This window comes from Meriones unguiculatus, chromosome 18 (assembly GCF_030254825.1).
Source record: "Meriones unguiculatus strain TT.TT164.6M chromosome 18, Bangor_MerUng_6.1, whole genome shotgun sequence".
NCBI lineage: Eukaryota > Metazoa > Chordata > Mammalia > Rodentia > Muridae > Meriones > Meriones unguiculatus.
In genome coordinates, this window is record NC_083365.1 from 12,206,856 (window position 1) to 12,220,061 (window position 13,206).

Sequence of the window (13,206 nt, forward strand, 5' to 3'; positions counted from 1 at the left end):
CTGTTCCATCCTGGCATGGCACCTAGTAAGACTGAGCCCAGAAACCCTGCTGAAGCCGGTGACATCTTCCAGAGTTGGGCTGCAGTATAATTGTTTTTTAATGGGCCCCATTATGACTCTGCCCTTAGTATACTTCATGAGCACCTGAGCTCCATAGCTAAATGATTAATTGGGGAGTTGCCTCAGGCCTTCCTGGAGCTACAGCTTAATCTCCCTTTTCTTCCTGGTTCTGCTGGAAGCCAGGAAGTAAATAGTGGCCCGTCAACTTTAACCAGTGGCTGGTTACTAAGAGCCAGTCCCACATGAAGTTTTTCACTAGCTTTTAGAATTTCTGATCTGAAAGTTTATTGTAATATATTGATGGCTAAAGGGTCTCGTTGCATTTGCTAATACAGATCAACTGGTAGTTGATCAGTAATCATCAACAAATACTGAAGACCCATGCTGAAGAGAATTCTGGAACCACATCCAGGCTGTGTATGAAAGCGCGCATAGGTGTCTGTCTGCCTTCATAGGACAGAAGAGAGATAATGGAGATATTTGCTATCAGGCTCTGGTATCTTATTTATTTGTGCTCTGAAGAGGGAACACTCCAAAGAAGGCAGAAGGACCCAGACAGCCTGGGGAATTAAATTCAATAAAAGATTCAAGTTATATGCTGGGCCCATTAGCTCTGACTCCAACATTTCATTTTATTTGCGTACATCTGTGTGCATGTATGTTTGCATTTGTGTGAGTGAATTAGGCACACGTGTTGGAGGTAAAAGGACATCCTCAGATGTCAGTCCTCAACTTCAGCATTGTTGGGGACAGGGTCTCTGTTGTCTGCCACTGTGCATGCCAAGCTGGCCGACCTGTGAGGTTCTGGGGACTCCCCTATTCTCATCTCTCTCGCCTTGTAAAATGCTGGGATTGCCAAAGTGTGCCACTGAGCCTGGCTTCACATGCCTTCTGGGGATTTGAACTCAGGATCTGATGCTTGCACAGAAAGCCTTTACTCACTGGGGCATCTCCCTAGCCCCTGACCCCCATATTTTTACAAATATGGTGACAAATGTTTACCCATCAAATGAGTTGACTTTGTCCATTCTCAGCAGTAAAGTTTGGCCTTACTAAATCAATGTTTAGGGGAGGAGTATGCAGGTTACACACACACACACAAATCTAACCCAGAGGGAAACAAGGCCAGAGCCGGTGGAGAAGCAACCTCAGCTCAGAGGACAGCACCCACCTAGGAGCCAGGCAGGCATGGCTGTCTACTAGCGTTATCAACATCCATGGAGAAACAGGAAGAAGTTAAAACGTGACAAGGAACAGTCACCTGCATTCGAAAGTGAAAAACTAGAGTCGATTCATGCATTTTCCCATTGAAGTTGAGCAGTGGAAAATAGAAGGTGTAAAACTGGGACCATCCCTTTGCGAACTCTGGCTGTGGGTTCCTGGTTCTGCTGGGTTCCTCGCTGGGCCCCAGCACCCAACTGGGTTTGCTGTTCCTACTTCCCATGTGAGAGCTGTGCTGCGGAGTTACATTTCCTGAGTCTACTCTTCTTTTAGGCCAGCATGAGCTATTTACTATGTGGCAGAGTGCAGTACCCTAGGTCCCCTGCCAGCAGCCTGTGAGGTCGTTTGTGTTCTAGCTCCCCCGGTTCAGAGGAGGCACCAAGGCAGATCTCTCCACTGAAGGTCATCTGACTCTTTTCACCTCAGGGAGAATTGCTCTTGCCTTCAAGCGCATGGGTTCAAATTAGGAGAGGGCATGGCTCACGAGGTTCCTTATGAGACTTCTTTTCATGTCTCATCTGACCCATGGTCCACAGCTATGTCCAGGAATGTCTCTGAATCTGACATGTGTGTGTGTGTGTGTGTGTGTGTGTGTATAGATGTGAGTCCTTCCATCTCATTTCAGTTCCTGCCTCCTTCAGTTCATCTGACCCTCGCTGAGCCTTGGCCATGATTCACAGGGTGTTTGGGGGCCAGCTTTTCCATTTCTTAGTGACCATGATAGAGTAGCTTGTAGACCAACCAAATCTAAACTCCTAACAAGCAATGATCAAACTTTCATGCCAACAGCACCCCTCCCATCCCGCATGCCTCTCAGGGACACCCATTGCCTGAGGTCCCCAGCCACTGCCCACTCACCTGCCATGCAACAGCCAGATGGACACCCTGTCCCTGTGGAGCGGTGTGTAGACTGTCAGGATTGTGTGCAGAATCTCCAGGCAGATCCACATTAATGAAGAGCATCACAGGGCACTCCTAGGCAGCGAGGTCGGAGCTCAGAAGAAGAGGCGTGGCCTCCTCACGCCAGCAATGACATCCATGAGACACATAATCACCCAGTAATTGCTTTGGTTTGCACCTAGAAGGTGTTCAGCGTGGGAGTGGCTCCAGCCAAGATGCCTTTGAAACATGGAGTCGAGGGCTGCACTACAGGAGGAACAGGCCTGGGAAGGTCACAGACTAATGAGAAGCGGACCACAAGGATGGGGGGGGGGAGCTAATGGTTACTATGGCCAGCCTTTCTTATCGCTCAGCCCTCAGAAGTACCTGGGAGCTCAGGGACACTGGAAGGCACATGATAGTAAAGTTGCAGTGTCCAGACCAGAGTCCAGGAGTCATGCCACCCAGTTCAGGTTGTCTCTTCTCTAGGCAAGATGAGAAGGGTCCCGGGATCACAGCTGCCCTCTGGGTCCACACAGGCACTGGTCTGTGACCTGACAGGGATGCACCTGGCACTCCACACCCTCAGAAACACCTGCAGTCACCCAGCCCGGACCTCCCCTCTGCAGAGGAGCCCTGAGCTCTAGAGGGGCAGCTTTGAACACACACAGCGTGGTCTAAAGCTCAGCTCCTCTCCACTGTTGAGCCTTAGCAAAGGGTAAATATACTTAGAGAGTGTAAATATACTCTTTCCTTATTATTAGAGCTCCTACAGGGGTGATTAAGATAACCAGTGGACGGAGGTAGATGTTCAGGCAAGACTCAACTGTTCCTCCCAGAGCGGATACCGTGTGCTCTCCCACCACTGGGAATCCGGGAGTTGGGGCATTCCTGTATATAGTGTGTTTATTTCCTGCCTATATGGGAAGTCTGAGCTTTGAGGGGAGAAGACAAGTGTGATGAACATCTGGTCTACCTACCTGGGAAGAGTCTTGTTTGGCTTTGGGCGTCTTGCAAGTTTTCCCTAACACAGCTTACCTGCTGGGAGGAGGGGGAAAGTGACCTAGATTTTTGGGAGCATGTAAATAAGAAGGGAAAAGCTTATTCTTTGATTGAAAGCCAAGGCTGATCTGCTATTTCTCTGAACCTGCTCCGGAGTTGCCTGTCTGCGGCTTTGGGGAAGCTCCTTCCCCTCTCAGAGCCCTAGGGGATCATTAGCTATAAACCATAGTGTTAGTTTTTAGGGCCATTCTAGCTCAACGACTTGAGTCCCAGAACTCTGCCATACTAGCCCTCTAGAATTTTATGTGCAATTAAATAAAGGAATCTTAGTTTTATAAAGGCCGGTTGGGAAGTTTCTCTTTGTAGGGGCAGTGCTTTGATGGATGACTTGACTCAGAGTTCTGGCGTGGGCTGAGCCAAGTCAGGGGGGTGGTATCTGTGAGAGATGCTCAAGGAGGGTAAGGTCTGCCAGGATCACCCAAACATTCAGGAAAGCATATAAAATGCCAAAAGTGGTTGACTATTATTTATTTTTCTAGAAAGTGGCAAAGAGGTTGGGTTCTGCCTGATGCAATGCAAACACATTTAATGGGCCATTTCCAGGCCTACGTTGCCTTATAATTAACCTGGCAGTAGCCGGGAAGCTGCTCTGCTCATGCCCTGCAGCCTGCTTCCGATGAAGAGTGGGAGCTCTAATGAAGCAGCTTTCAGCCTGGCAGGGTCAGGCTCCTCCCCACTAATGACAGTCTGACTCGGGGCCCTTTTATGTTTCATCCCAGGTCTGCCTGGACAAGGTCTCCCAGGAGACCAGGCGTTTAAGATGACTAACTTGTTGCATTCAGATTTAGGGGAGCAGTTCGGTTGAATGATTGTCTGTTATTTTGGGGGATAAACGGCTGTGCACTCTTCAGTAAATTGCTTACCTTTTCTGGATCTTGGTACTCTCACCTGTCGAATAACTGTCCAAGCTATGCTTTGTAGTCCTGACCTTTTCTGATTCCAAACAGTCGGGCAAAAGAGATGAGAAACAGTAGCCAAAGCTTAGGATTGGCTCAGGGTACCCCAGTGCAAACACCCAGTGCAAACGGCACACAGCTGGGACATGCCCCAGCCAAACCTGTGCCTGTGGAGCAATCAGGTATTTTTAAAGCAATTTGATTGTTCTTGTTACTATGAAGAAACACTCGTATAGAAACCTCAAGCAATGTGGAGACAGGAGAAACATGCATACGTGTCACCACAAACATATAAATGAATTTATAGAAACCTAATTGCACAGAGAAGCTATCTGTAAGATGGCTTTTTTAGTTAATCACATACTGAGCTCTTCATTGTGAAAGCACGGACTGGAGGCAAGCATCTTCAATGTGGGCACCCAGCCAGGAGCGTTTATGTGACTTAGCCAGCCCCTCCCCAATTATGGGAATTTAGGTTGTTTTCAGTTTTCCGTCATTTTGAAGACATGCACTGTTTTTCCATGGGTTTTTGTGTATTTTTAAGAAAGGATCTCTCTCTCTTTCTCACTCTGTGTATGTGTGTGTGTTTGTGTGTCCGTCTCTTTTGTATCCCATCACTGTGTTCATGCAAGAAAGCACAATGCAGCCATTCAATAAAGGGAGGCTGGCGGATAAATGCTGATATAAAATAGTATCCTAGATACATTGTGAAATTAAAAATGGAAAATAAGGTGCTAAGTAAAGGAGGAAAATGAAGGCCAGGAGTATGCAGAAGCCATTTTGGAACTCTCTTGAAATATTTCACTGTGTGTGTATGTAATGTCTTTTCAAAGATTATTTAAAGACAAACAGCATCTCTGTGTGCTTGGCGTTCTTTCCCTTTCTTTGTACACTTGCTTGCGAAGCGCCATCTCTCGTTTAGCACTCCTGTGCTGGATGCTCCGTGGCACGCCATCGCCTACAGAGTCCACCGCAAACCCTTGACCTTGGCCTCCGGTATCTTCCACAACGCAGTTCTAAGGTTTGCTAAGTCTTTTCCTTTCTCTCTGTGAATAGTCTGCCTCCCACAGGGCCAGCAGCACCTGCCACATACTCCCAACAGCACTGTGGTAGGAAGATTCGGAATGAGCTATTTCCAAAAGTAATGTTTAATCTTACGTGCCGTGGAGGGGCCAGACTTGGTGACTTAGGTCTGTGATCTCAGAACACATGAGGAAACAAGAGGATTTCTGGGTCCAAAGCCAGCCTGGGGGCCACGGTGTGAGACAAAATCTTTAAAAAGAAAAAGGAAAAAAAAATAAGAATAAAACACTATATACTGGCAGTTGAGTCTGAGGCAGTGGTAGGGATCAGAGTTTAGCTAGCACCTGGCAGAGAATAGGAACAGATCACGTATTCAGATAGTTGTGTCTTGTGATTTGCTCGGGATTTTTTTTTCCCCCTCTGGAGTTGGACTACCAGACTCAAATTTCAACTCCACCATCCTGCTGGTAAATAACCTCTCAGTGCCTCAGTTTCCTTATGTGAAAGATGGAGGATAAAAACACCCATCACACAGGGTTGTCCTGAGAATTACATTTCTGTAATGTCAAACATTTAGAGGGGTCCCTGGTGTAGAAACAGCAGCTGCAGGCATCGTTTCTGGGCTCTTGGGTTTCGGGTTTTGCGGTGCTGGGGACTGAGGCCAGGTACCCAGCCTGGTGTCACACCTCAGAGCCCAGGGAGCCTCAGCCCTGTTGTCCTTACTTTCTTCTCCTCAATTCCTCAGTGGCTCTTCTAGGTGAATTTCTTCTATCTTTAAAGTCAGAAGAAGAGAAACCAGCAAAGAAACTTTTTGCATATTTGTTCTGTTCTCTTATCAGGGGGTCTCAGGCTGGTCCTTCTACCCCATGTTTGTCCTTGTTTTTGTGCAAAAACTCTAGTACCACTGAGCCTCTCTCTTGGAAGCCTGTGCTGGCTGCAGGAACTTCCAGGGCTCTCCGCTATTTGAAGCTCCCCTCACCTGTCTGTCTATCCATGCATCTCACATTTCAATGGGTTGTTTCACTTGAATCCATTCACAGAGGCTGGTATGAGAACTTTGTATTCTGTAATCTTCCTGTTTGCTCTCGACACTGAACTCTGCATTCCACAGAGAGCAGATGACACGAAAATTCTTTGTCTTGTTGGGGAGAGTAGAGAGAAACAAGGACTTCTTAATGGACAATGGGAAATGAAAGATGAGCTTCTCCAGGAAGCCTGTGTCTCTTTGGATCAGTGATGGGCTCTTCAGATGCTTGACCAAAGCACCCACCTTAGAGAATCCAATAACTTTCTTGAGTTTCTTCTAAGTTACTGTTGTTTTGATTATCACGGACTGGGCCCTATAGTATTTCCAGAGTCCATGATATCTCTCCAGCCTTGTGTCAGGGTGAGAGGTGGAAACTCAATTAGTGTGTGGTCCTTGAGCCAGCTGTCTTTGTATCTCTAGGCAGCTGAGTAGAAATGTAGGCCATGTCTTAGACCCCTTGCTGTAGCTTGGATCTTGCCCTGGAAAAAGGCTTAGTATCCAGCTCTTCCTCTCTCTTGGGAAGTGGTTGGGAGGAGGGGCCCAGTGGATGGCCTTCAGATCACTATGATCCTTGAAGAGGGTAGTGGGACCCAGCCCCTCCTCTTTCCTCTCCTTTTCCTTGCAGTCTTAGTCACGAAGTGAGTGGTCTTTAGCCATGAGCTTCTGCCATGTTGTGATGTCTTGTAGCAGGCCCATAGCAATGGAAGCAATTGATCATAGACTGAAACATGTTGGTTATTTTTAAAACTCTTTTATTTGGGTTTCTTATGCCTCTTCCTCCCTTCTCCACCCAATTCCTTCTAACACCCCCACACCAGGTAGGAAAGAAAGAAGGTTAGCGGAAAGAAGGGGCAGAGTTCTCTTTAGCTACCTCCTGCTGGCTAGGGTCATCGGGTTCCTTGGGGCAAATCCAATCTTCATTTCAGGATATCTCCAACTTCTTCTCGTCAAACTGCATCAGCAGCAACCAGTAGCAGCAGCGGGGAGCACCAGCAGCTTTCTATCTCAGAGTCCCTGCCCAACACTCTCTGGTATTAATTTCCTCTCCAGAGTCCTCAGAGTTAAAGTATCTGCAGCTAGCGAAGAGCCCCTCTCAGAGTCCACAGGAGGCAAATAGTTTGCTGCTGTGGACAACCTGAGTCAGCAGCATATCCCACATCTGGAATTAAAAGAAAAACATGTTTACATAACATAACTGAGTTTTTGAGGGACTGGGAGGGAATGAGGGATTGGGACACGGCTGGGATACAGAGTTAATAAAATGTAACTGATAAAAAAAAATAAAAAATAAAAATAAAAAAAACATAACTGAGTTTTTAAATACACCAAACTTTCCACTACAAAAACAGCCTAAAATATGAATAAAAAAAAACTATTTTTTTAAAGAGTCGAATATCTTATGTATTTGTTATGGTACAGAAAGCTGCCCAAGCCAAAATCTTCATTTGAGCAATTCATAGGGTGATTAATATGCATATTACATTTTAGAAAGCTGTAGTCTCTAGAGGGATTTTAATTCAGAGCATGGCTGCTCTGGAAAGAGGTCACATCCAAAGACCTTCAAGGCCTGTGTGATTTGGCTGGAATATGAACACACCTTTAATTCAGGAGACAGAGGCAAGCAGATCTACGTTCAAGGCCAGCCTGGTATAGAGCAAGTTGCAGGTAAAGAAAAGCTTAGGTGTGGTGGTACATGCCTTTAATCCCAAACAATGAAGGAAAAGTTAGTTTGTAGAAGGAAGCACCCATGCTTGAAAGTGATGTCTAATTGAGTGGCAGAAAAGGTGATGAATCAGAAAAAAACTTGACAGAATAGGATATACCTTGACAGAATAGGATATTCCCTCTTCTCATGAGGAAAGAAAAGGGAAGCTACTTAAAGGGCAACACAGAGAGGAGAGGAGGCAGTAATAGAGAGACAGGTTGCAGAGAGAGAGAACTCAGGTGAAGACCGAAAGAGCCAGAGAATGAGAAGGAGCCAGACGATTAGAAAAGATTGTTGGGGTTAGTTTGAGCCCAAGTAGAGAAATTCCAGGGCTGAAATCCAGATTGAATAAACCAGATGGGAAAGGAGTTTGAGTTCGAACAGCTGAGTTGAACTAGCCAGCCCAGAGCTCAGTAAGAAAAAGAAAGTGTGAGCTTATTCAGCAGTAAGTCTCAAGAGGCTGAAGACATTCTAGGACTAGGTTAGATTATATGGAGACTGGAAGCTTCCAGAACTAAGTCTAGGTCAGCCGATGTAGGCAGTAAGCTTCTGATACAACAACTAAACAGGCGAATAAAAGTTCCTTTTACAGTAGTCCTCAGAGAAAGATCCAAGTTCTCAAGACTGTTTATGCAATTCTGTAATGAGTAAAGTGTTTGTTTTCTTGCCTTTAAAAAATTCTCCCATGAGCAAAGTTTTCTTGTTGCTACATGTTATGCAGTGTTAAAAAAAAAAAAAAAACTGAATGGAGACTTCTTTTATGGGAAACTAGCCTTCCATTTAAAGAGATGTGTTAAAAAAAAAAAAAGCCAAACACCCTCCCTAATACAATAAAAAAACAAAGCAAAGCAAAGAAACTGCTGAGCCAGCTCTCTAGCCTCTTAATACATTTCCAGAGCTGCTGGCAAGAGCCTGGTTTCCTTGTGGGACTCCAGTCACACTGATCCAAATCACAAGGGATGGGGAGCTGAGGCTAAAAATGAGGCCAGAAGAATCCATGGCATTATGTCCTGAAGGAGCACCTCAGACTCTCATGGTGCCGGGCACACCATTTCCAAGCTCGGAGGCTCTAGCAGCCATAAGCCTATCGCTGCATAAGCAGACTACAAACTCTGAGCAGCCAGCTGCTGCGTACTCCAGCCAGGAGTCACCTAGTTCATCTTGGGGACTCATTCTCACAAGACCATGAGTCAGGCACATCCGGACTGGTCTGGTCGCCTGCCATCCTTCTCTAGATCTTTGCTAATCCATCTGTAAAATGAAGATGATACTGTTCATCCACAGCTCTAGATGACATCATTGGAAAACTAATAAAAGACCACGAAGCCTTAACTCATTTCTTCAATGCCTTGTCTTGAGAGCGATGACCCTGTTGGGTGATTGAGACAGCCAGAGTTCAGACCCTGAAGAGGGAAGTGATCATCCACCAGGAAGCCAAAGCCCCCTTGCAGCCTCCTCAGCAGACCTGGTAGTTATGAAGAAGTTAAGAGTAGAGAGATGGCTTTGCTCCATCCCATGCTGAGTGTCCATCTTTCCATCTATCAAACATCATTGTGAACCTCAAGTTTCTACCCCCCCCCCAAGTTTTTGATTTGGATGCTTAGGAGACTCTTTATGATCTTTCATCATTCATCCACTTCCCATTTATTCCACTTTTCCATTTATTCATTCTTCCCCATATCCATTGAACAAAGACTTTCTTATGCCCCCAAAAGGGTCAATTGTTGGAATGTACAATGCCTGTGTCGTCTTTTCTATTAGTGTTTACAGGCCATCTGATTCCAAATATTTTCCTTAGTTTATCTTGATTCATGAATTTTTGAAGTAGTTTTAACTGAATCTCCTATTAACAAGGTTATCCATGGCAGTAACTCAGAGATAGGGAAGAGAAGACCAATTATAATGGACTGTCACCCAGAATGGACTGTTTGGTTAGGTGTTTTGGCTTCATGTTTTTGTTTGATATAGTCTTTCCTAAGGTAATGTTGTCTTTAAAAGTAGGCTCTGCCAAGAGAAGAGCTAGTAAACTCTAAACTTTCATCAACAACCAGAAGTATGCCTAGTAGACTTGACAGTGAAGTAACTATAGCTACAGCCGGAGGTCTTTGGACACACCATTTAATGAATGCTCTTTCCACCATCTCTAGATGAGAAGCCCATCTCTGATTATGGTAGAAAGGGAAAAGGAGGCCAAGAGCAGAAACAGGTAAGTTCTTTGTCTGATTTCACTCCTCTGAGCCAAATTCCCAAAGGTGGGAAAAACAGCAGTAGCTGCATAGTTTCAGCAAAAAGCCGAAACTAAGAGGGCTTTTTGTTGAGTGGGAAAAATGAGTGGTGAGTGCCTTCCTTGGAGATGGTGTGGGGATAGAGGTTGTTGGGGAAAATGCTGAAATAATTTATTTAACAAACACACACTTAGGATTTGTATAGTTGGGGGTGGCAGGTAAAGGTGCAGACATCTGAGCCTGACTGGGTATCAAAATCAAGGTGGAAGGAGAGAACCAGTTCCTGCAAAGTGTCCTTAATTGTTGAAGGAGAGGACCAGTTCCTGCAAACTGCCCTCTGATCACCACACAGGCATGATGGCGGGCCTGTACACCCCGCTCTCCGCGTACACAAATGCATAAGTGTAAAAAAGACTGCATATTTCATTTAATGTGAATTTAACAGCCTAGAGTAATGTCTGCATTTAATCTTGAAATGCAAAAAAATGTAAGGTGGTTGGATAGCTCGATGGGCAGATGATGAAGCAAGTACAGGAAGATGTTAACGGGACCCTAGGTGGTAGGCATATGATATTCATTATTAAGTTCTTCTATCTGTGCCTTTTGAAATGTTTTGTAATAAAATGAAAGACTCCATGAAGTGGCATGTTGTTGAGCTGCCTAGCGTTTTTGTAAAAAAATTGTGTGTGTATGTGTGTGTGTGTGTGTATAGTAAATGCATGTGGTATGTGTATGCATGCATGCATTTGTGCCCGTCGTGCACATGTGTCCACTGAGGCCAGATGATGGCATTCTGTATCCTGAGCAATCACTTTTTGTCTTATTGCCTTGAGATAGGATCTTCCTCACTGAACTTGATGCTCACCATTTAGGCGAGGCTAGTTAGCCAGCGAGCTCCCAGAATTTGATTTGCCTGTCTCTGCTCCTTCCCATGCTGGGGTTACAGCCTGCATGGCATGTCCTTCTATTTTTATGTGACAGCTGGGGATTCACACTCAGGTCCTCACACTCAAAGAACAAGCGCTCTTATGTCAAGCGCTCTTACACAACGAGCCATCTTCCCAGCCTTGGCACAGCGTGTTTGTAAAGGTCTTGCTGGATGTTACGAATTTCTAGTTTCAGACTCACTATCCAGTGAGTCTATCCAGTGTTAGAGCACAAAAGCTCAGGTCCCAGCTTCTCTTGCGCGTAGAACCACTGGGATTGGACTTGTGCTTGTCAAATCAGGCCCAGGCAGGCAGGATTCCATGCCGAAGGCTGCAATTAGAGAATATTGTCACCCGTATTGCTGGCACAGATGGAGCAGGGGCAGGAAGGATAGTAGCACCACTAGTTTTTTTCTCTTTTTCATGCCAGTTCTGGGGTTCTTAACATCACCCTGGAGGCTGTGAGCTTCCATAGATCTGGGGGTCCTTCCTCTTCATCCTCTTGAGACAAGTCTTACTGTGCATGTAGGCTGGTCTCAACACAAGATCCTCCCTGGGGAAGGAGATTCCAGATATCTACCAGCACAACTGGGCCTTCTCATCCTCTTAATCAATAACTCATCCACGTAGGCCTGGGACGCGACTCATGTACACAGCAGGTAGGAGTCCAGAAACTCCCACATACCAAGGGAGGGGAAGTAAAGATGTGATATAAATGTCTGCTGACCAGGAATGGTCTGGGTTTGCTACAGAAACCATGCAGACTGAAGAAACATTCAGCTGGAGGCCCATGGGAGGGGCCACAGACTCCAGGCCTAGGAGCCAACATTATGGCCTGAAAGCAAGATGGAACTAGGCATTCATCAAATGTCTCCACCAGTCAAGGACCAGAGCAGATAAATATCTCTGTAAACAGATCACATGAGTCTTAATCACATGAACTGCCCAGATACAATCCTGGAGAAAAGCAAGTCTGATACCCTGACATCCATGTTGTCAGGACTGAATCATCTCTTTAAGACCTTGTGGAAGTGTCAAAGGTGCAAATGATACAGGTTGAAATTTTTTTCCTGGGACTCAGCAGGACTCATAAAGGTTAGATCAGTGGTTTAAGATCAGGTTTTTCACCCTTTTGGGAAATTCCTACCATTTCCTGTATTCTGTGTGCCAGAGACCACTGTGATCTGCTTCTCCTGGCTTCCTAGACATCTGAGTTGTTTCTACTTGTCAGCTTTTTTTTTTCCTTATTTACTTTTTATTCATAATCATAAACTTAACTCTGCAATCCAACTAGACTTGGAGGGGAATGAGGAAATTATGGAACCCAAAGAATTCAGTGAGAGCAGAGATCACAGGGTACCCCGAGCAAATGGAATGGGGGTGCTCTCCTGAGCTACAGAAGGAAGGCTCCGGTGGGTAAGATGCCCGCAAGCCAAAAGAATTAGACAGTCAGAAATTGTGATCTTCTTGCTGGTCTTGCCATTCCTGGGCCCAAAATGCTCCCTGGATTCCACGATGTTCATGCCTTTTTTTACCTGATGCTGCCATCCAGCCCCTCAGTCTTGGCAGTGCAGATAAAAAACTGGGAACTGTTTGTGCTTGGTCCAGCCTTTGCTATGGACAAGATGCCAGAACCTGTATGCTTCAGGATGAAGTTCTCATCCTCAAATTTCTCCCCGCAGATGGACCTGCCACCAGTGCCCCTCTGGTGTGTGAAGTCACCACCCTGGCACATGGATCCTGGCCTAATTCTGTGAAAGGAACCCTTATGTGCAAATCCTTTCTCTCTAGTACTCAGAGCAAGAACGTTTTCTGCTGTCTTTGGAACTTTGTCTGCAAACAGCTCGAAGGAAACATGGCCCAGGGGCTGTCATTGGCCTCGATGTGGAAGAACACAGTGAGATGGACCATGGCTGCAGCAAAAGGCGGCAGAGGACAGACAGCGGCGTCTGCAAAGCCTGCTTGTCAGCTCTTAACACCGCAAAGCTGCTAGTGGACGTAGTGAAAATTGGAACACAGGCAGCTTGAGTTTGAACACATTCTTTTCATTAGTGCTTGTTGATTGTTCTTTATTCTTAATCATGCTGTCACAGTTAACTTTCTAGTCCAGTAATTCTTTTAACGTACCTTTATTTCTTTAATCTATAGATAGTATTGCAGCGGCTAAAAACAATTACAGAAA

At 45.6% G+C, this 13,206-nt stretch overlaps 1 pseudogene; it reads right to left on the reverse strand.

The window, feature by feature from the left end:
* Positions 1 to 12,373: 12,373 nt before the first annotated feature.
* Positions 12,374 to 12,935, reverse strand: LOC110553275 (peptidyl-prolyl cis-trans isomerase A-like; annotated as a pseudogene).
* Positions 12,936 to 13,206: the final 271 nt, after the last annotated feature.